Here is a 21,584-nt window from a genome sequence, read left to right on the forward strand (position 1 = left end):
GCGGGTTACAGGGGCAGGGGTGCTGCGGGGAGAGAACATCTGCCATTTAAAGTAGGGTAGCCGGGAAAGGCCTCAGTGATGAGGCGGCCTTCGAGCCGAGGTTTGGCAGAAGTGAGGGAATAGCCACCTGGGTGCCCAGGCCCCGTGTACCCAGTACCGTGCAGAGGGCCCGGGAAGTGCAAAGGCCCGGAGGTACTGGAGAGTCTGGGCAGAAGAGGCTGGTGCTGGGCCCAGGCGGGAGCAGCGAGGTGGTGAGGGTGGCTGGGTTCTGGATGGACTGAAGGTAGGACCGACAAGGTCTGCTCCTGGACAGGCTTGGATCTCTGCCCCATCCCTCGCGTATAACGTGTCCGTGGATAAGGCAGGGTTGCTCTGTCCTCCTTCAGCAGACATTTATCCGGCACCTGCTGTGTGCCAGGCTTTGGGCTGGCTGTTAGAACAGCCTGGTCCCTGCTTCAAGGATGGGGAGACAGGAAAGAAAACCAGCAGCCACGGTGTCTCCCCCTGGACTGAGCCGACCGAGGGGCAGGGCTTGGGTGCTCAGTCCATGTTTGAGGGACGGGTTAATAAATGGAAAGAACGCACAGGTACTGAGAGGCGCAGAGTAGGGGCATCAAAATGACACTGGGAGGAGGTCAGAAGGCTTTCCAGAGGGAACCTGAGTCCGCTTTCAAAGTCCCCGTGAAAGAAGCCTGGAAAAGCCAGGTGTTCAGGTGGAAGAAACAGTGTGAGCAAAAAGTGGCCTTTAAAAAGCTTGGCCTGTGAGTCGATTAGGACTTTTCTAGTTGCAAGGGACAGAAAACCCAATCCAAATGCCTTAGGCAAAAAGCAACTGATTCGCCGAACTGTATGAAGCAGCCAAAACGTCAGGCGGTTTCAGGCGTAGCTGGATCCAGAAGCTCAGATCCTGGCATCAGCAATTGCCTCTCTGTGTAAGCATCCATCCGCCTTCTTCCTTTTTGGCCGTGTTCTCCGAAGGTCATTTAAGCGAAAGTCCCAGGACTGGTTCTGACTGTCACAGGGGTGGGTGGTGCCCTGATGCCGTAGGCTGAGCCCCGGTACCTACCCCTAGAGCCCGGGGTAGAGCACGACCTACTGCTGCCCGGGGCCGGGAGTGGGAAGAGGGAGCCCCCCCGACTAGACAGGATTGAGGTGCATCACCAGAACGAGAAGCCAGGGGTGGGCAGAGGAGTCAGGCCCTCAGCCCATCTTGTTGGGGACACTGCGTGGTTTCATCGGGTGTTTGCATTTTGGCGGGCGAGGCTGGGGGCCCGGAAGGGATGGGAGCGAGGCCAGAAAGGGAGTCAGGACCAGGTCACGAAACGCTCTTCTGTGTGAAAGTTTGACGGTCGTCTTTGAGGGCGCCCTGTGCCTGGTCCATCGTGGTCACTCAGGAAACTAGCTACGGGGACCTGTGTGTTTCGTGGATGCCAGCAGACGGTCTGGGGCAGGGAAGCGGCCCAGTGAGAGGAGTGTCGGAGGACTGGTGGCCGGCTGGAAGGGCGTGCGCTCAGGACCTTGGGAGCGGGCCCTCCCGCGTAGACGCCGGTGCAGGGGCGGCCCCGTCCCTGCTTCCGCGTCGTTGGTGGCGGGCCCTCCTCCTGATGCCCCCCTCCGTGTGAGGCCCTCTGGACCGGTTCAGGGGGTAGATTCGAATCCTGTCATCAGCTCTGTCCAGCATCTTCAGCCCTCACCTTCCCGGGGGGCTGTTACCCTCCCCCCGTCCCCCCTTCCGTGAAGCCGCAGGCCGGTGTCTCGGGGGTACGAGCAGGGTGTGTTTCTAACAGCAGCCAGGTGCCCAGGGAGGCCGGGCCGCCTTTTTTCTTGGGCGGCTCTGCTTCCTGGGCTGGCACTAAGCTCCCTGTGGTTGAATTTTTTTTTTTTTTCCCTTTATAAAACTCTAGGGAAGATGTATCTGTGTCCCCGGTGTCTGCCCTGACTCCTCCCGGGAACAGAGAAGATGCCACAGGGGGTCTGGAGTGCCCCCAGGCGACCCTGTGGGGACACCTGAAGCCACCTGAAGTGTCCACAGAAGGTCAGCGGGGGCCATCCAAGCTGGTGCCCCTTGAACAGTGACTAAAGGCACCGAGAAGGGAAGCCATGGGGTCTCCGACTGCCTGTGGCCTAGTGCCTTCCCGGTGGGCAGGCCTGGGAGGACTGGAGTGAGGGTTGGAGACCCAGGGCGGGAGCTGGGGGTGGGCCTGAGATCCCCTCAAAGCCGCTTGGCCCCGAGGAGCCACCTCCCGGGAGGACCCACAAGGCAGCCTTGCCCTCTCGCCCTCGCTCAGTGGCCTTCGCCCCTCCCCTGCCTGGCAGGAGTGCAAACCCCAGGCCGGCTGTTTCCAAGGGGCTTTCCTCATTACTGTAGCTCTGTCTGCATTTGGCTTCATTTGAAAGACTTATTGCCTCTGAGTCAAAACACAAAAATCCCCCTGGATGTGCCACAGTGTTTGCTGTCCAGGGAGGAGCTGGTGCCTCCTCTGGGGCGGGGGCGGGGAGGGGGGGGTTCCTCATCCTTCCCTTCCTGTCTGCGGCCAGGTGGCTCCTGGGTCCGGGGACCCTGAGCCTCCCCCCACCCAGGGGTCCTCTGGGACAGGTGCTCGGGGCTGAGCAGGCATCAGGATGGTCACTCGTCCTGTGATTAATCTGCTGCCGTTTGTTGGGAAAGACCGGCACAGCCCCCTGCCCCCCGAGGCCCGAGCCCCTTGAGGGTGCCGGCCGACGTGGGAGCTGAGAACCGACGGCCTCCAGACCCCCTCTTCAGACTCCGGTCGGCCAGCGTGTGGGAAGAAATTCGGAGCTTTATTTTTTTACCCTCTTCCTGTTTAATTTCTATTTTTTGATGTGTGTTTCCTGAGGTAGGTCCCGTCCATACAGAACCGCGAGAGCATGATGTATGCATAATGTATCTTTTGGGGGATACGTACTTAAAAGTTGGCTAATCAGGCACATAACCAGAAGAGGCTGGTACACTGGGCTGTAAATGGGGCTCTGGTGTGTGAAGGGAGAGGGTCCCCCCGGGATCCAGGGAGGCTGTGGTGGGGAAGTGTGCCTGGGTGGGGGGGGGGGCAGCGCAGGGCCCGGGGAAGGAGGGCGTGGGCGGGCCCGGGGCTGACAGACAGCAGCATCCTGGCCGTGCTCTGTGCTGGGGCACCATGTGTCATCTCCGTGCGGGTGGATGTGGGGCCCGGGGCCTGCTGGAACGGTCTTTTGGAGGAGCGTGGGGGAGAAGTTTGGCCCGGTTCTTCCACGGTAGACAGCATTTCCTAAGGTCTAGACCAAGGGTCAGCAAACTCTAAGGTCCAGATAGTAAATATTTAGGCTTTGTGGACCACGTGCTGTCTGTTGCAACTACTCCTAGCAAGCAGGAAAGTAGCCGGAGACAGTATGTCAACAAAAGGGCACGGCTGTGTGCCAATAAAACTTTATTTACAAAAACCGACAGTAGTCCACCCTGGCCCCTGGGTCACCGTTTGCCAAAACCCCCGGACCGGATTGAGAGGATGGGGCCCAACGTGGCTCAGAGCCAGCGGCTATCACCCACCAAAAAGCAAGCCCCTGACCCCGGATTCATAAATGAGCGCTCCGCTGAGATACACTTGTGGGATTCGGGGACACGGTGTGGACCCCACAGACAGTTTGCTCACTTTGGCACCGACTGCTTTAGGGCCAGATAATCGTGGCTGTGGCAGGAGGCAGGGGCACTGCTCGTCACAGGATCACAAAGCGGCAGGCGCTGAAAGATCCAGAAGCCCTGCGGACCGGAGTCCCTTGCAGGGCCGCGGCCAAGTGTGCTGCGGGGAGAATGTCCCCTTCTGTGAGGCGTGAAAGCATCAGGGTTAAGCAGCACCTGCCGCTGTCTGTCCTGTAGGACTTTTCTGAGCCTTGAAGATGCGAATGGGCTCTGCGACTCCAGAGGAGGGCAGCTCATAGTTCCGCCAACCAGAAACGAGTTTTCCAAGTGCTTTAAGAACCTCTCCAGCCCAATCCGCTGAAGAGCCGATCTCCTTTGACATTTTCTTTTATAGCTGGGGAAACCTAAGACCCACAGAGGTCCAGTGTCTTGCTCAGGGTGACACAGAGGGCTGGGGATGATGCTGGGGTGAGTTTCTCCTCAGCCGCTCCCCTCCGGGCTCAGGACAGCCACGGGTTGAGGTGCCACCCCCTTGGCCTGACACAGAGCCACACATGCTGGCGTTCTGGGGTGTGCTTCCGGCCACGGCCACGGCCACGTGAAGACAGTTCTGTCCAGGGATCACTGCATCCGTTCAGCTCTGTGTTTTCAGCTGAGACACTGTTGACGTGACGGGCAGGATCGTTTTCTTTGATGTGGGGGCTGCCCTTGCACTGTGGGGTATTCAGGGTCCCGGTGGCACCTCGCACCCCTGATTGGAACCACCGGAAATGTCTGCAGACGTGGCCAAATGTCCCCCGGAGGGTAAAATCACCCCAGTTGAGAACCACTGCTCTTGGTTATGCCAGTACGTGTGGCCCCTGCATCTGCTGGGATCGCTGGTCAGGGGTAGACAGTTTTGCGGGAGCTCTGACGAGGGTGGGAGCATCCCCGGGGGGCACGCACGGTGCAGGGGGCATCCCTGGCAGGAAGCTTGGAGAGTCCTGAAGGTATAAAAGAGTACACGGGTGGTTCCGTTCTCCATTAGGGTCGCGTGCCCCCCGTCGAGGGGTTCCTGGATGGGGAGACACAGCTGGAGAGGAGTCACCCGGATGGAGGGTGTGTGCCCCGGGGCAGAGGACTCCACGCCAGCGCAGGAGGGGAATGACCTTGTGGCCAGGGAGCGATGGAATGTTCAGGAAGGTGATGTGGGACGGTGAGTGGGACTCATGAGGAGGACGCAAGACAGTGGGGGCGGAGAGTGTTCTGGGAGGGGAGCCCGACAGCCAACCAGAGGGCACTGCCAGAGTCTGGGAGACCTTGGACAAATTGCCAGAATGACAGTGAGCTTGGGTGCGGATGGGTTCAGGGGGAGGGCTGTGGAGGACATCCCATGGGTAGTGTCACTCTGCAGACAATTTATTCTCGAAATGATGGCATGAGGCTTCTGGACTCTTTTCCGGGAATGATTCCCAGAGTCTCAGAAGGAAAATTGCCCCAAGGGACAGACAGCTGAGCTGGTTCAGAGTAGCCCACGAGCGGGTGGCCACAGGCGTGTGCAGAGACAGAGAAAGGTGTGTGACCCGAATGGGGGTGGGGGGCAGGGGCGGGAGTAGCCGGTCAGAGCGAACAGAGGGCTCGAGCCAGCCTTTCTGTGACAGAGTGGGCACAGCCTTTGGTATCCATCTCAGAAGTTTGGACTTGACCCTACAGGCAGGATGAAGCCACCAAAGACTTTAGAGCAAGAAAGCCACGCCGAGCATCACGCACGTTGCAAGGGGATCGCGTGCGCATATTTGGGGGAGCCGTTTTCCCAAGATGCTCCCAGGAGACACGACTTGATCTGAACCCGCATGGCTTACGGTTGTCAGTTCCGCGCGGAAAAAAAAAAAATACGGGGGTTGGTGCCTTCCGTATGTAAGTTTTTCCACGAGGAAAATAGCTTCGTTGCTCCTGAGTACAATGTGCACTCACCGGATGATACGTGATATGTAAATGCAGGGAAGGAGGAATCACCGGATCCTGAGGTCCCCACGTTACCCTTCCGGCCTTGCCGGGCTGATGAGACGCACCCGTTCCTGTCTTCACGCAGGCTCGTTTGCGAGAGTACATCGCGTTTGCCTACAACCCTCTCCCCTTTGGTCTCTCTCATCCGCATTTCAAACTGATGTTAACCTGGAGCATGTCTTTTCTGCCTTCTTTTTTTGTTTGTTTTTTTCCTAAGTTATAGTGAAATACACTTCACAAAATTTACCGTCTGTCTTCGGCATCGTGGGTTGCTCTAAGAGGCCACCGCAGGCCAGGGGGCTTCAACAGCAGACATGTATTTCCAACAGTTCTGGAGGCCGGCGAGCCCCTCTTCCTGGCCGGAATACCGCTGTCTCATTGCTACGCACGTGGTGGAGAGAGAGAGAGATCATCTCTCTGGTGTTTCTTCTTTTTTTTATTATTATTTTTCAAATGCTTATTTAGAGAGAGAGAGAGACAGACAGAGCATGATCGGGGAGGGGCCGAGAGAGGGGGAGACACAGGATGGGAAGTAGGCTCCCGGCTCTGAGCTGTCAGCACAGAGCCCGACGCGGGGCTCGAACCCACGGACCGTGAGATCGTGACCTGGCTCCACCGACTGAGCCACTCAGGCGCCCCAACCTTCTCTGAAAGACTTTAATCCCATTCATCAGGGCTCCACTCTCATGCCCTCAGCACCTCCTAAAGTCCTGATCTATACTGGGGGTTAGGATTTCAGCATATGTTTCTGGGGGATGCACGCTGGAAACCCAGAGCACCGTCACCTCGTCTTTATGTGTTCAGATCAGAAGCGCGAAGCATGTTCGTGGGGTTGCACAGCCATCACACCACCTGTCTCAAAAACGCTTCATCTTGTGAACTGGGAACTCTGTCCCCACGAAAACAACAGCTCCTTATCCCCCACTGCCCCCCCCCCACCCCCCGCCTCTGGCAGTCACCTTTCTAATTTCTTTGTTTCACTTTTAAAATTCAATTTTATTTGTGATTTTTAATATAAGCAAATTTTAACTTTTTTTTAAAGCTCATTTACTTTGAGAGAGACAGAGAGAGCGCACACGAGTGGGCGAGGGGCAGAGAGAGGGAGAGAGAGAGAGAGAGAGAGAGAGAGAGACTCCCACACGGCAGAGCCCGATGCAGGGCTCAAACTCTCGAACTCATGAGATCATGGCCTGAGTCGAAACGAAGAGTCGGACGTTTCAACAGACTGAGCCACCTAGGCGGCCCCAAACGAAACTTTTAACGTTTTGAACCATTTGTATGGTTCAAAATTCAGAAGGTATAATACGGGAGGTAGTGAAAAGTCTCCTCCCGCCAACTCCTGTTCCCCACACTCCCCCCGGTCCCCTCCATAGCGTGTCAAATATAGTCTTTTTTCTTGGGGAGGGGGGTCCATCCAGATCTGGCGTGCCTGCATAACCATGCGGATGATACACTCTTTCTCATGGAAATGGTGACACATATTCTATTCTATCATATCATATCATATCATATCATATCATATCATATCATATATCATACCAATCATTATATCACATCCTGTACCTTGCTTTAAAGAAACAGTCCTGGAGTTTATGTTGGGGCTTCCTTGCCCCCTGTGCCCCCTGTCCTGGGGGCACCTCCTGGGTGGGTCGCGTTGGGGGGGCTCCCATTCCCTCTGGCTTCCAGCTGGGATCAGCCAGTGGGGAGATCAGGGGGAGGGTGGGAGAAGAATGTCCCTGTGAGGTCACCTCGGGGTGGTGGCATCCACCCACCGGCCTCTGCTGCCTTCTAGGGTGTACTGTCAGATCTAGACTCTTCTGGAGTCCCTTGTGCTTACGTTGAACGTTTGTCCTCTGGGCGTGGGGTGGGTGACAGCCCACTGCCCTAACCCCTGATAACAGCAGCCTCCTTAGGGGCTCCTTCATGCCTGTCAACACCTTTCCTTTTGTATTTTTTTTTTGTATGGAGCAGCTTTTTTATTTTTTTAATAATTTTATTTTATTTTTGACATTTCACTCCATTCCATTTCATGGTGGCAAGCGTCCTCGTTTACTCCCGCCCCTCCCACCCCACCCCCCCCAGCTGCCATTCTACTTTTTGTCCCTAAGAATTTGACTCCTCTAGAAACCTCAGGTAAGTGGAATCATCCAGTGCTTGTCTTTTTACGACTGGTTGATTTCACTTAGCCTCATGTCCTCCAGCTCCGTACGAGTCACAGCAAGTGACAGGATTTCCTTCCTTTTCAAGGCCGAATAGTATTCCGTGGTGTGGATGTGCCGCAGTTTGCGTATCCATTAATCTATCAACGGACATTCAAGTTGCTTCCACTTTTTGGCGATCGTGAGTGACGCTGCTGTTGACCCGTTTGAGCCCCTGCCGTCAGTTCTTTTGGGCACATAACCAGAAGTGGAACTCTTGGCTCGTTCGGCAAATCGATTTTTAGGTTTTTTTTTTTTTTTGAGGAACCGCCATACGGTTTTCCACGGTGGCTGCACCATTTTACATTCCCAGCAGGAGTGTGCAGGGGTTCCCATTTCTCCACATCCTTTCCAACATCTGTTATTTTCTAGTTGCTTTTTTATTTTCATATTTATTTATTTGTTTATTTGTTTATTTATTTATTGGCGAGCACAAGCAGGGGAGGGGCAGAGAGAGAGAGAGGGACAGAGGATCCAAAGCGGGCTCTGCGCTGACAGCCGCGAGCCCGACACGGGGCTCGAACTCACAAACCGCGGGATCGGGAGCAGGGGCTTCGGCAGCGGCTCTGTAATAAGCACCCCATACGGACGTCCTTGGTGAGGGCGCTTTCGTTCTTGTGGGCCCGGGCCCCCAGGAGTGCACTCGCTGGGATGATTTCTCTTTCGATTTGGTTTCTCGAAAGCGGCACCGTTTCAGCCCTCACCAGCCGTGCGGGTGCCCCTTCGTGCCCCCCCCCCCCCCAGCGGTTGGTGCTGTGTCTGCATTGACTATGTAGAGACCCCGGGGGGTGCGAAATGATAGAGCATTATCACTTCGGTTCCGTGTTTCTCCGTCTACCGGGGAGCTGGGGCCTCCTTCCATACGAGTGTGTTCACCACTTGTATTTACCTCTCCCCCGAGTCACCCGTTCGAGTCATCCGGCCTTCTGGCCACCATGCAGGAAGCGCAGAAACGGACGCGACGCTGTTGGCAGCTGTTCGCTTTACGTGTCGAAAATACGCGTCCCTTTTATACATTTGTGGATTGCAGGTTTTCAGAAGGAACAAAAGCTGTCTAAACGAGAGGGTCTGAGGACGGTTGGTTGTGTGGGCTGGGTCAGAGAGACGCTGTGGGCAGGGAGGCCAGTCTGGGGACGCTGGGGGGAGCCTTGCAGGTGACGGTGACTTCATCGTGAGAGCGAGGACAGGAATTGGCAGAGGCGTAGAGGCTGGGAGGAGCCCGCGTTTGAGTTGGGGCAGCTGTGTGTGAGTCGGGGGCGGGGTTGCCATTAGAGATGCTGTATGCCGGCTGGGTCAAGGTCAAGGGGAGATGCTCCCTGGAACCTGGAGAGCAGAGGGAGAGTCTTGCCAAAAACCTCTGTGTTTAGGGGGCACGAGGCAGAATTGGCAAAGGAGCCGGAGTGGGAGCCTCACCCAGTGGGAAACTGACGCTTCAAGGTCAAGGACGCGGTCAGTATTCTCACACATGATTGAGAGATTGAGAAGATGCTGTTTTAGGCCATTCAGTTTATTCATTAGGAGGTCTTGACCGTACAAGAGCACTTTCCCTAAAGTGGCTGGGGTCTGACCTCAGCTTGTTAGATTCTGCAGCCTGAGCATGTGGAGGGTGACAGAGGCCACGGGAAGTGTGGGTGGTGGCAGGAGAGGGCAGCGAGCCCCCGGGGCGCCCTGGGCCCTGTGGCTTCCAGCTCGGTTTCGGTATTCTTCAGCAGGGAGTGAGGACCAAGCTGCCCTCCTGGGTCCCGCCAGCCACCAGCCACCTCAGGTGTCTCACAGGTTCCCAGCCCGTGGGGGAAGCTGCCGGAAGCCGCCTTCCCGTGAGAAGCTCGAGAAGCTTGGTCTCCTCTTGCAGTGTCTGTTCCCGGAGCGGCCCCAAGGGACCAGGGGAGACACGAGTCATTTCCTGGACAGCAACCTGTCCCAGCCCCTTAGCCATTGTGGGCTCTGTCTTTCTAAGCTGTCTTCTTTCTCAAGCCCACTTTTATCTCCTGCCAGTTCTGCCGCCCTGGCAGGTTGGCGAAGCACCGGCTCCCATGTGAGCACCCCGCGTGCGCAGGGCCCGGAAGCGGCCTGCCCGTAGTCAAGCCCTTTCTGGTCTTCTAACCGAGAGGAAGGGAAGTTGGCAAAGAGGTCTGGGGAGCCCGTTAGCCAAATCAGTGGTGACATTCTATCGCTGCTTGGGCTGATCCCCCCTCCCGCGTGGCTCCTGGGAAAACAGATCCGTGTGTGGACAACCTTGGCCACGGTTGGCTGGGAGAGGCGGGGTGGGGGGGGACAGGGATGGCTGGCCAAGGGCGTCTGCCTCGTTCATCACTGGTTCTGGTAGCTCGGGGGAGCAGGGACCCCTCTTCCCTCACTTAATTTTTCTAGGCTTCAGGTTTTTCTTCCTGATTTGCGTAGAAAACGAAGCATTTTCTATTACGGTAAAATACACATGACACAGGACAGAACTTATCGTTTTTACCACTTTCAAGGGTACAGTTCAGAGGCATTCAGCACACGTACATTGCTGGGTTGTGGTCACCGCCATCCACCTCCGGAACGTTCTCGTCTTCCCAAACTGAAACTCTGCCCCCACGAAACGTTCACTCCCCTTCCCCCTTCCGCGGCCCCTGGCGTTCTGCTTTCTGTCTGGGAATTTGACCACTCTGGGTAGCTCCTGTAAGTGGAATCATATACCACTTGTCTTTCTGGGACTGGTTTACTTCATGCCCTCAAAGTTCACCCATGTCGTAGCACATGTCATAGGGTCCTTCCTTTTTATTTTTATTAAAGACCTTTTTTTTTATGTTTACTTGTTTTTGAGAGAGGAAGCGAGAGCACGAGTTGGGGAGGGGCAGAGAGAGAGAGTGGGAGACTCAGAATCGGAAGCAGGCTCCAGGCTCCGAGGCATCAGCACAGAGCCCCACGCGGGGCTCGAACGCACGAATCGCGAGATCGCGACCTGAGCCGAAGCCGGACATTTAACCGACTGAGCCACCCAGGCGCCCCAGAATGTCCTTCCTTTTTCGGGCGGAATAATATTCTGTGGCATGGATCCTCCGTGGCTTGCTTATCCACTCCTTGTCCACGGACGCTTGGGTGGCTTCTACTGTTTAGCTGTTGCGAATGACGCTGCTGTGAACGTGGATGTGCAAACATCTGTTCGAGGCCCCGCTTTTATTTTTTTTTTTTAATTTTTTAATTTTTTTGAGCAACTCCAGAAGTGAAGTTGCTGGTAATGGTAATTCCGTGTTTAATTTTTTGAGGATTCACCTTACTATCTCCCGCGGTGGAGGCCCCGTTTCACAAAACAAAGCGTTTTGATTGAATGGTCTTTATGGTGTCTTTGTGCTTTAAAAGAAGGTGGTGGTTTCCCTGGTTCTGGGGTCAGTGGCTGGAAGATGATCTTTGGAGTTAAGATTTGACCACCTGAACATCACGTGGGCCATCATCATGACATCACCTAACTCAGGAATATGTGCAAAGTGCCCCCAACTGCCCCCCACCGACCTCTCACAGTGAAGGCCGTGTGAGCATCCAGTATTGTTTGAGGACCCACTGTGTGCGGGCAGCTGTTGGCCTCTCCGTGTGTATTCATTCTTGCCTCTGTTTCTCTCAGCCCTCTGACAGACCGTATGTCTTTATTGCTCGTGTTTCTCTGGGTGAAAGACTAGCAACGCTTTCTCATGCTGTTGTTGGAAGTGGTGTTTCTTGCGTTGTTAACCCACTGCAAACTTTGTTGACCTAAAAGGAATGTTCTCATTCTTCCTTCCTGGTTCTTTTAAAAATTTTTTTTTTTCAACGTTTTTATTTTATTTATGGGACAGACAGAGACAGAGCATGAACGGGGGAGGGGCAGAGAGAGAGGGAGACACAGAATCGGAAACAGGCTCCAGGCTCCGAGCCATCAGCCCAGAGCCCGACGCGGGGCTCGAACTCGCGGACCGCGAGATCGTGACCTGGCTGAAGTCGGACGCTTAACCGACTGCGCCACCCAGGCGCCCCAATCTTCCTTCCTGGTTCTTAATCTACCTCCCCCCAAAGTAAAACCAAGCAAGCAAGAGTGTTTCTTAGAGCGTTCAAGGAAGTGTTTGGGGGAGTGGCACACGGGAGGCCACCTCCCCCGCCAACAGTCCCCAAGGCTTGAGGCATGAAAGGGGCATCAGTTGCTGTGTTTATAGAACCACTGCCCCTCACGGCACTTTTCATTAAGCAGAGCAAGTTCACCTGCTCCGTGGAAACAGGGGACATTCATGAGCTTTCCATTTGGAGCGCTTTCTGGAAGCCCAGGGGCTGGATGAACTTTCTGATGTGTCACCTGGTCCCAGTGTCGGAGTCCTGACTCCGTGTAGTGGCATTCAAGGCCATCCAGCTCCAGACCCTGTCTCCTCCACATGCTTGCTAATTATCGCCCTAAATGTCCCCGCTGTTGTAATCACAACGGGCGGGGAGTCCTCAAGGGAGGAAGGGAAAGGGGGGCTCCGAGGAGGGTCTCGGGTCTTAGTCCAGGGATTCTTGGCCCCTTCACTTCCCCCTCAGAACAGAGTCCACGCCTGAAGCTCTGGAAGAAACTTCTCCGTCAACTCAAGTGAGTTGGGGAGGGGGGCTTTCTAGTAGTTTCTGTCTGGCTGCCCTAGAAATGCTCCCTTTCAGTTTCCAGCATGTCAGAGTGGGAGTCTGAGACTCATCCCCGCTGCTCAGCCCCCCCACCCCCCAGAAAGAACAGCTCGGTGACAGGGACAGGGTGGGGGCAGAAGCTGGCCCCCTGGTCCCTCTAAGACAAGCAGGGATTGGCCAGGGGGGACAGGGGGGCCGGGAGTTTGGCTCCTGATACTCAAGCGAGCCAGGGCTTCACCTCCGAAGGTACTGGGTTCTTTTAAAAGGAGGGAGGGGACCCCTCAAGGCGCAACTGCCACTGGTGCCCGTGCCCAGAGCACGACCCAGGCGGGAACCTTGCACCTGCCCAGGTAACCCCTCTCTGGCCCTGGACCCCCTGGCCTGCCTGGTCACTGAGCTCATTGGCTCGTTTTAACTTCAACACTGCCGGCTTGGGGACAGAAACCCCTCTTTGTGGGGGTGAGAGCAGGGCGACGCTGGGGGTGGGCGGAGGGGCTCCCCAGCTCTCTGCGACCCTTCTCCCCTCCGGTTGTGAGTTCTGACCCTCCTGCCTGGCTTGGGGAAGGGTCCCCCACTCCCATCCTCGGCCCTGCCCTCCTGACGAGGACACTCTGGCCTCTTGGGGCCCCGAGTGGACATTTGTGGAGGGTTCAGGGCCTGCACCCTCCCGCCTCCTGTTCCTTGTGCTTCCTGTCTCTCTGTGTGTCTCTCTGTCTGTGTCTCAGTCTCTGTGTCTCTATCTCTCTTTATCTCTCTGTCTGTCCCTCTGTCTGTCTGTGTGTCTGTTTCTGTGTCTTTGTGTGTTTATCTCTGTCTCTCTGTGTCTGTTTCTGTCTCGCTGTTTCTGTGTGTTTCTGTCTCTCTCTGTGTCTCTGACTGTCTCTCTGTCTCTCTGTCTCTCTCTCTCTGTCGCCGGGAGGCTCCTGAACCACGGTGGGCTCTTCTAGCCCGCGATCAGCATGACTTCTCTAAGACGGGGAAAACCTGACCCGCGTGCCTGATGGGGTAATTCCCGAGGGAAAGACAGGCAATGTGGTGGCTTTTCCTTCTGTTGGGGCTTTGGACCTGCTGCCACGTTCCCTGTCCAGAGTTAGCAGTCTGTCCCTTGAGGGGGACACTGCGGGACGCTCCCACCTGCTCAGAGTGGAGGCAGAGGGGAGCAAGCAGGGCTTGAATCAGTGCGGGAAGATATTAAAGGTTCAGGTGTAAATCCCCAGGGGCCGGGGTGGGGGTGCGGCAAGCAGCCAGAAAACCTCTCCTTGCACGTGTCCCAACCCCCGCCGCCACCTGGGGGCAAGGAGTGCCACCCGGTTCTAACCCTTCCTGGTTTCCACTGGAGTCTCCCTCATGGGGACCTGGGACGCAGCCCAGGCCCCGGCCGTGAGCTGCCTCCGCATGGGGGAGACCTGGCTGCCAGGTCCGCTCTGGCTGGAGGCAGACAGGGAGTCAGCGCCCAGGCTTGGGCTTGAGGATAGAGCCCTGGGGGGCTGGCTGTGGCCCGGGGGCAGTCCGGGCCCATCACCGCCAGCCCGGCTGGTGAGCCCCGTAAGCTGGTGACTTTCTATTAATTTCATGGCAACTTAAGCTGGTGAGTTTCTGTTAATTTCATGGCAACCTGTTTGGGGAGGAGAGAGCTGGTCATTGCCGGAGGGGTGGGGCTGGGAAGGGGGCTGAGGGAACAGTGCTATCCTGAGCCTGCCCCTGCAGGCCCGGCCGGGGTCCTCGGGGAAGTCGCCTCCACACCTGCCAACGTGGGCCCACCTGTCGTTTTGAGACCTTGGCTTCGTGGCTGCCGAAGCGGCTGCCGTGTCTGCCTGAGACTCTGCCTCCCCCCGGCTTCCTCTGCGACTTGCAGCCTGGCTGCCCCGGGCTTCCCTGAGTGGGTGGACGGAGGGCCCCTGGGTCCTGGGGAGGGTGCAGCGGCCGCAGGAGGAAGGGAACGGGTTACAGAGTGGCCTCCCATTGGGCCGCAGCCTCCCTTCTGGAGGGCTTTTAAAAACTGGCCTGTTACCTTGTAATCGTTCCCAGCAGCGAGGAGTGAGTCCGTGGAGGAGCGGGCCCCACTGTTTGTTTTGCCTTCTGTGTTCTCCCGGCCAGTGGTAACCAAGGGCCGCTTCCCCTTGGTGACGGCGGAGCTCGCTCAGGCCAGGGCTGATCTAGCCCCAGCGGAGGAGGCCTGGGGGACCCGCAGGCCCGGCCACTGGCAGGGAGGCAGCCTCCCCTCCTCAGATCTGCCCCCAGCCCGAGAGCCCGTGGACTCCTCTCCTGGCGCTTTCCCCAGGCACTGGCCCGAAACATTCCAGAACTCCGGATCCGGCGGTAGGTGTCCGGAAGACGGTGAGGCCACTTGCTGGCCGGCCGTGAGGGGCGGGTCCCGGGCAAGGTTGTGGGCCTCAGCCAGGATGCTACTTGGGGCCACAAGGGACCTGCATTCTAGGTTCTGGCAGGACCCGGCGTCCCGAGGTGATTCTGGGGGAGGTTTTTGCGGGAGACAGGGGTGCCAGGACAGACAGATGGACGGGATTCCAGCAGGTGGGGTTGTTTGCAGTGAAAGGGTCGGTGCTACAGCAGGTGTGGCCGCGAGAGCGCGTGAGGCTCCCGGAGAGTGGCGGCGAGGCTGGCGTGGCTAGCCGGCGAATGGAGGGTATTTGGAGAAGAAGGGAGAGCTGAGGAGGGCTTGGAGGGTGGGCAGAAGGGAGCCCCTGATGAGCTGCGAGAGGAGGAGAGGTCTGGAATGCTGTTGCCAAAACCATGGTCTTCCCAGACCCTGAGTGGCCGGGGGCTTCTGGAAGCTGTGGGCCAGGGAATCTACGGCCCGTTCTAAGTCCCCCCCTGTTCCGGGGGGTCTGGCAAGAGGACGAGGCCCTGACGGGCTCTGCGCATTACTTCTGCTAAACTTGTCAGCTTCTAGATTTGGTTTGTTCGGGGCCAGTTATGTTTCAGGACTGCTTGCTGGAGAGGGCTGGGAGCCCCTCTGTTTTCCTTCTTTCTGATGCGTGTTCCCTCCAGGCTTCTTTCTGCCTTGGAGAGGGCCCGCTCCACAGTCCCCACCCCCCTGGGCCCAGATTGGCCGGGAAGGGCCCAGACTCTGCATTTTCCACCAGCTCCAGGCATGCCTAGATGCGGGGCACAGGGTGACCGTCCCCTGGCCCCTAAAGGGACTGTTCTCAAGGAAGGAGTTGGATTGTTGCACGTGCAGAACCGCAGTCACATCTGCCTTTCCACTGGGGGGCCTGGAAAGGGGGTGCTGTCAATCAAGAGAGGTGGGGTATCTGGGTGGGGGCCGGGGCAAGGCGCGTGGGGACCGGCCGGAGCCGCGCCGTCCGGCTTCTGCGCGGATTCCTTCCACCAGCCCAGCTGCCGATACTATTAAACCTCAGTGATTCACCCTGGTGCGTTGCAAGGGAAGGCGTTGTGTTACGAAAACGTGGGTCCCGGCAGCTCGGTTCGCTGACGGCTCTCGCTGCCTCAGCAGAAAAGAGGCGCTCTTGATATGGGAACGGAAACTTGGGACGGCCTTAGAAATACTCGGTGTGTCGGGCGGGAGAGGAGCTGTGGTCTTCCTCCGGCCCTGGAAACTCGCTGCCCGGCCAGGAAGGCAGTCCCGGGGCCCGCCGCTGCGCCGGGGGAGCTGTAGAGGGGTCCCCGCATCCAGGTCTGCACGGCCCACGGCCGTGACCGTGAGGAGCGTGGGCCGCTTGCCCTGGGGTGGCCCCATTTCCCCGTGAAGGTCACCTGCTGGTGGTTGTATTTCATGGCAAGTCCAGCGTGCGGAGGAAACACCTTTCCAAACGCGATCTGTCTGATGTGGCCGAGGCGAGCAGGTGCCGCGTGCGTTCGCGGCCCTCACGTGTACCTAGGACCCGGGGGAGGGGGTGAGGGGGACCTGGCCCAGCTCCAGTGGCCGGTCCCACGCCTGCCGACGTTTCCGAAGTTTGCTGGAGAAGCGAGCGCATTCATTCATTCTGGCTTCTTCCTCCCTCTGCCCTGATGGCCATCCGGGACTAGCCCATTAAATGGATATTGGGCCAATTTCCCTGTTCCCCACTTCCCCTTTCTTCCTTTTGTGTTCTCAGATGTGATAGGTGGGACGGACTCAGCCCAGATCCGAGTTGCTTTCCCAAGTGGGATAGACCCAGCCCAAATCCAGTTGCTTTCCCGAGAAACTTCCCCAGATGTGTGTGTCCCTGCCACCTGGCCTCAGTAGAGCCCAGGCCACAGCAGACTCGGGACACCACGGGCCCACCGCCACAGCTGCCACCGCATCCTGCAGCAGGCACAGCGGGGGACGTGGGGGAGGCACCAGGGAGCATCCAGTAGAGGCGGGCAAGACCACTGCCTGCCTGTGGCACCAGCACCTGCGGGCTTCCCGAGGGGGCCTCTCTGTCATCAGGAATGAGCCTGAGATGACGAGAGGTGGCCACCTGGCTGAGTCACGGACACCCCGAAGCGACCATTCTTCTAGCTGTTCCTCCACTAGAGACGCCTTCTCAAGAAACCCTCCCAGCTTCCCTTCCTTCCTGCCTTCCTGCCTTCTCCTCAAACCACTAAATTACAGATGCATCCCCAGCGTGGGTCTTTATGAAGGGCTGGGCTTTCTGTGGGCTTCTCACTTAATCCTCAAAGCAAACCTATGATGTCAGGCAGTCACCCCCCCCCACCCCCACCCCCATTCCAGTGGAGAAGCACCTGAGGCTCAGAGAGGTTAGACAACTTGCCCAAGGTCGCCCAGCTTGTGGAGCTGAAGCTTAAGCCCAAGTGGTCCAACTCCAGACTTCGTGTGTCTTCTCCGTGTTTGCAGGCACTTGGTAAACAAGTTACCCTTGACTGACCCCCTTTCAGCCCCAGGAAGTCTTAGGTAGAGGCAGCCGGGCTGCTCCGAGAAGGATCCCAAGGGGGCCAGCTGAGCCCTCGGGGTCGTTATGGTCTACCCACATCTTATAGATTCGGGAACTGGATTTTTTTCCCCCGGCGTCCCAATTTCGACACAGTTTAGAGATCTTTACCAAACTCACAGGAGACTGAGGTATAAACCTGAGGTGATACGTTCACATACAGTAAGGAGTAAGACAGCCAAGTGTGCAAAAGATTTGTGTTCGCCTCTAAAAGTGACACGTGGGAAGCCCAGAACCAGAGCTCAGGAAAACCGGTCGAGTGGCCCTCCCGTTTTGTAACCCGATATCTCTGCTGTCACCATAGGGGGTAAGAGCTGGAGTCCTTGGGTTCACAGATTAGGCCACCGTCTTCCTGGGCTCTGGGTCTATAGTTTATTCGGGTTACATTCTGGATCCTCCCGCTACGGCCACCCTCAGGTTCAAGCTGCAACCTCGCATTGACTTCTCAGCCGGTCTCCCGGCTTCCACGCTGGCTGCCAACAGCCTCTTCTCAACACAGCCGCCTAAAAGGATCCCGTTAGAACAGATGTCAGACTGTGTCCTCCCCCCGCTCAAAGCCCTATGCCCGTTTCTCATCACACTGGAGACAGAATCCAGAGTCCTTCCTGTGGCCCGCAAGGCCGGTGTGCCTGCCCCTCTGCATGGCTCCTCTGTTATTCTCCCAGCACGACAAGCGTGCTGCCACCTCAGGGCCTTTGCACATCCTGTTCCCTCTGCCCAGAACGCTCTTCCTCTTGAGTAGGCTCGTGCTTTTTTCCCTCCATTTATCTCGGTCTCCGTCCATAAATTGCGGTATCAGAGAAGCCTTCCCTTCCCACCTGTTCCCATCATTTTCTCTGTCCTCACTACTCTGTTTTTTCTTTGACACTTATTACTTGGCCCTGTATTAGAGATAGAGTCATTTAACATTTATTTATTGAGCACCTACTGTGTTGCAGGCACTGTGCTAGGCATTGGGGCTGCCACAGGGAACACGACAGATAAAAATTTCTGCCCTTGAAGGGGCGCCTGGGTGGCTCAATTGGTTAAGCCTCCAACTCTTGATTTCAGCTCGGGTCACGATCTCACGGTTCGCAGGTTCAAGCCCCACATCAGGCTCTGTGCTCACAGCTTGGGATTCTCTCTTTCCCTCTCTCTCTGCCCCTCCCCTACTCACATACTCATGCTCTCTCTCTCTCTCTCAAGAATAAAGAAATAAACTTTAAAAAATTTCTGCCCCTGAAGTTTGCATTAACTGTTCAAATGATTGCTCCCTGTCTCCCCCAGTGATTTCTACCTGTGTGTATACAGGAGGCACCTAATATTTTTGGAACGCATTCCAACCCTAAGGCACCTTATTGGGACTTGGGTGTCTTCCAAGTGTTCGTCAGCTGAACACGTACAGACCACCTCTCGGGGTGGATCACTTCTGCAGGTGACTGTCTTGCTGACTTTCTTGCCAGTTTCCCCCCGGGGAAGACGCGCTCTGGCAGCCGAGGTGGAGCACCGCCCCCTACTTCCCTGAACGCCGACCGTGCGCAGCCCATGCTCTTGAATTGTCCACCTGCTTGGGAAACTCAGGGACTGAGGGACAAAGACGGGGTCTTGGGAAGCCCATGCCACGCCCGTCAGGGTTCAGCAGGTGCTGGTGGGATGGGGCGAGCCTGCGACCCGATATTTTTTTAGACACCTACTAGATGCACACAGGCCTTGAACACTTGGCCAACTTGCCGGGTTTTACGAGAGGGCGTCTGGCCAGAGAGGGTCGGGGGGGAGGTGGTGGTGACCGACGCGGGAGGCCCAGATCTCTCCAGTTCTGTGAGCAGTAATCCTCACGAGAACTCAGAAACAGCCCATCGGAACAGGTTTTCATGTGGCGACAGGTCCAGTCAAACCGTGCGTCACCCCGGGGCCGAAGCCCCGCGGTGCGGTCGCAGCTGACAGATCCGTCACCAGAGTCATCGACAGAGGGAGCGGGCACAGAGGTGCAGGTGCGCACTCCAGATCCCTGCAGAGAAACTCCATCTAAGGGTGCCGTTTCCAGGCGCACAGCTCTGCACTTTTTCTTTTGGAGAAAAGAAAGGGGGGTGGGGTGGAGAGTGGAGAACTGCGCGGCCGTGGCCCAGTTCTAGAAGGCTCCTTACTCCCCACAGAGGCACGTCGTTGGCCGGGTCCCTGTGTGTGACCCTAGACCTCTTCGAGCTCCGGGCCCCCCTCCGTTCTGCAGCCCTTTCCACACCCACCTCCTGCCGTGAGGGTTTTGGGCAGGTGGACATTTTTCATCCATTTATGTTTTTTTGTTTGTCGAGGTGAAATTCACATAATATAACATTTTTAAAGAGTACAATTCAAAAAATAAATAAAAGCATTAAAAAAAAGAAGGAGAAGGCGCAGCTGCGGAGGCCACTTCCTGCCTCCTCGCCGTACCCCCTGGTGACAAGCTGGTGCCATGGGGACCTGGCAGCTGGACCCTTCTGCTTGCCTGGGAATTTAGGATTGAGTGATTTGCTACCTTTGGACTTGCTTAGGTGGCCCTCCCATCGGGCTGGCGGCCCAGCGTCCAGGACTTTCCAGGTTGACAGGACAGGAGGAGGAGGTCCGTGAGCTATTGTGGCTTTAGAGGTAGGGTTAAGTCCTTTTCTCGACCGGCCTGCGAAGCGTGGGGCTTTACCTCTCCCTCAGCATCCTGTTCAGTTCCGTGAAATCGCACACGAGGAATGGTGATTAGGTTGCACACAAGGCCTGATTCCTTTTAGAATCCTTTCCAAGTTCCTTGGCTGTGGTCCATTCAAGGTCCGGGTGACAAGCCTTCAGTCCAACTAGCTGTGCGGGAACCTGGGCACCTTGCCGCCACTGTGGCCAGTTCAAAGACCAGGAAGCCTGGTGGGAGGTTCCCGTGACCTCCGCTTTTGTCCTACTAAAAATGGACAGACGAGATCGGGCGCGTTCAGGGTGCTATGGCCGTAGACTCTTCTACTAGAGGTGGACCGTAGGGTGGGGGCTCTGAAGTCCAAGATTTGGGGCGTATTGAGAGACGAGGTGGCCACAAACTAATGAGAGGAAGCTGCTCAAGGCCACCCCGCTAGGGAGAATCCCTCACCCCACGCGTGACCTTCACACATTCATCTCTAAAGGCAAGTGACAGAAATTCCCGTAGTGGGATATTATGCGGCTCCTACCACACGAAATTGGCACAGGGACTAGTCTCTTATGACTTGGAGAAAGCAAACTGGTGAGTAGTATTTGGGGGTGATCCTTTGCTCAAAGTGGACTGTCCCCAGTGGGAGGGGGACACTTTATACATTTCTGGATTGAGATTTCTATTGTTTGTTTGTTTGTTTTGAGACAGAGAGCAGGAGCAGGGAAGGGGCAGAGAGAGAGAGGGAGAGAGAGAATCCCAAGCGGGCTCCACGCCATCAAGGGTGGAGCCAGCCCAACCCGGGGCTCGCAAAACCGCGAGATCACGACCTGAGCTGAAACCAAGAGCCAGTCGCTTAACTGACGGGGCCACCCGGGCGCCCCTCTGGATTGCGATTTCTGATGAGCATGTGTAACATTTAAAAGATCTCACATCAAGACTGAACACGCGGTTTTTAAAAATCCTTGTTGTGAATCTCAGCCTGGCGGTTCTTATTTCACATGGATTTGAGGTTCTAAAACGTTGAGCTGTCGTTCCTTTGAAGCAGCAGTGTCCTGATGTTGCTGGGGGCTCCTTAGAATGCAGACCGCTGGGGGCGCCTGGGTGGCGCAGTCGGTTAAGCGTCCGACTTCAGCCAGGTCACGATCTCGCGGTCCGTGAGTTCGAGCCCCGCGTCGGGCTCTGGGCTGATGGCTCAGAGCCTGGAGCCTGTTTCCGATTCTGTGTCTCCCTCTCTCTCTGCCCCACCCCCGTTCATGCTCTGTCTCTCTCTGTCCCAAAAATAAATAAACGTTCAAAAAAAAGAAAATTAAAAAAAAAAAAAAAAAAAAAAGAATGCAGACTGCTGGACCGCAGCCCCTGATTCAGTGGGTCGGGGATGGGAGGCCAGGCATTCGCTTCTCCCGGCAGGTGATGAAGGAGTCGGGGGACCCCACTTGGAGGAGCACTCCTGTGAGCATCATCCGGGAGAACAGCCTCTTCTTCCTGGAGAAAGTTTTTGGGACCTCGACCGCTGCTCTGGACTCGGGGAGTTTATGCTTGGAGTTTTTGAGGTGGTTCATCCACAGACAGCCTTTCCCCTGGGCTCCCGCAGGCTGTCCCCATGGCCTAAGCTCTCTGCCTGGCTTCCCGCTCCCTGTGTGGAGGGCACCAGG

General features: G+C 56.7%; 1 protein-coding gene across 5 annotated transcripts in view; it reads left to right on the top strand.

Annotated features, from left to right (window-relative positions):
• The window catches only part of SPSB1 (splA/ryanodine receptor domain and SOCS box containing 1), an 83,142-nt gene that overhangs the window by 40,073 nt on the left and 21,485 nt on the right, over positions 1-21,584 (top strand). Inside the window, exon 1 of one of the 5 annotated variants that reach the window (XM_086715603.1) lies at positions 11,818-13,970. The exons of 3 other annotated variants lie outside the window; for them this stretch is intronic. The gene's annotated coding sequence lies outside the window, so the exon portion shown is untranslated. Of the gene's footprint in view, positions 1-11,817; positions 13,971-14,085; positions 14,737-21,584 lie in introns of those variants that run through there. One more of the 5 variants, XM_086715600.1, reaches the window with a different exon arrangement.

This window comes from Puma concolor, chromosome C1 (genome assembly GCF_028749965.1).
Source record: "Puma concolor isolate L17-30 chromosome C1, mPumCon1.1.hap2, whole genome shotgun sequence".
Taxonomy (NCBI): domain Eukaryota; kingdom Metazoa; phylum Chordata; class Mammalia; order Carnivora; family Felidae; genus Puma; species Puma concolor.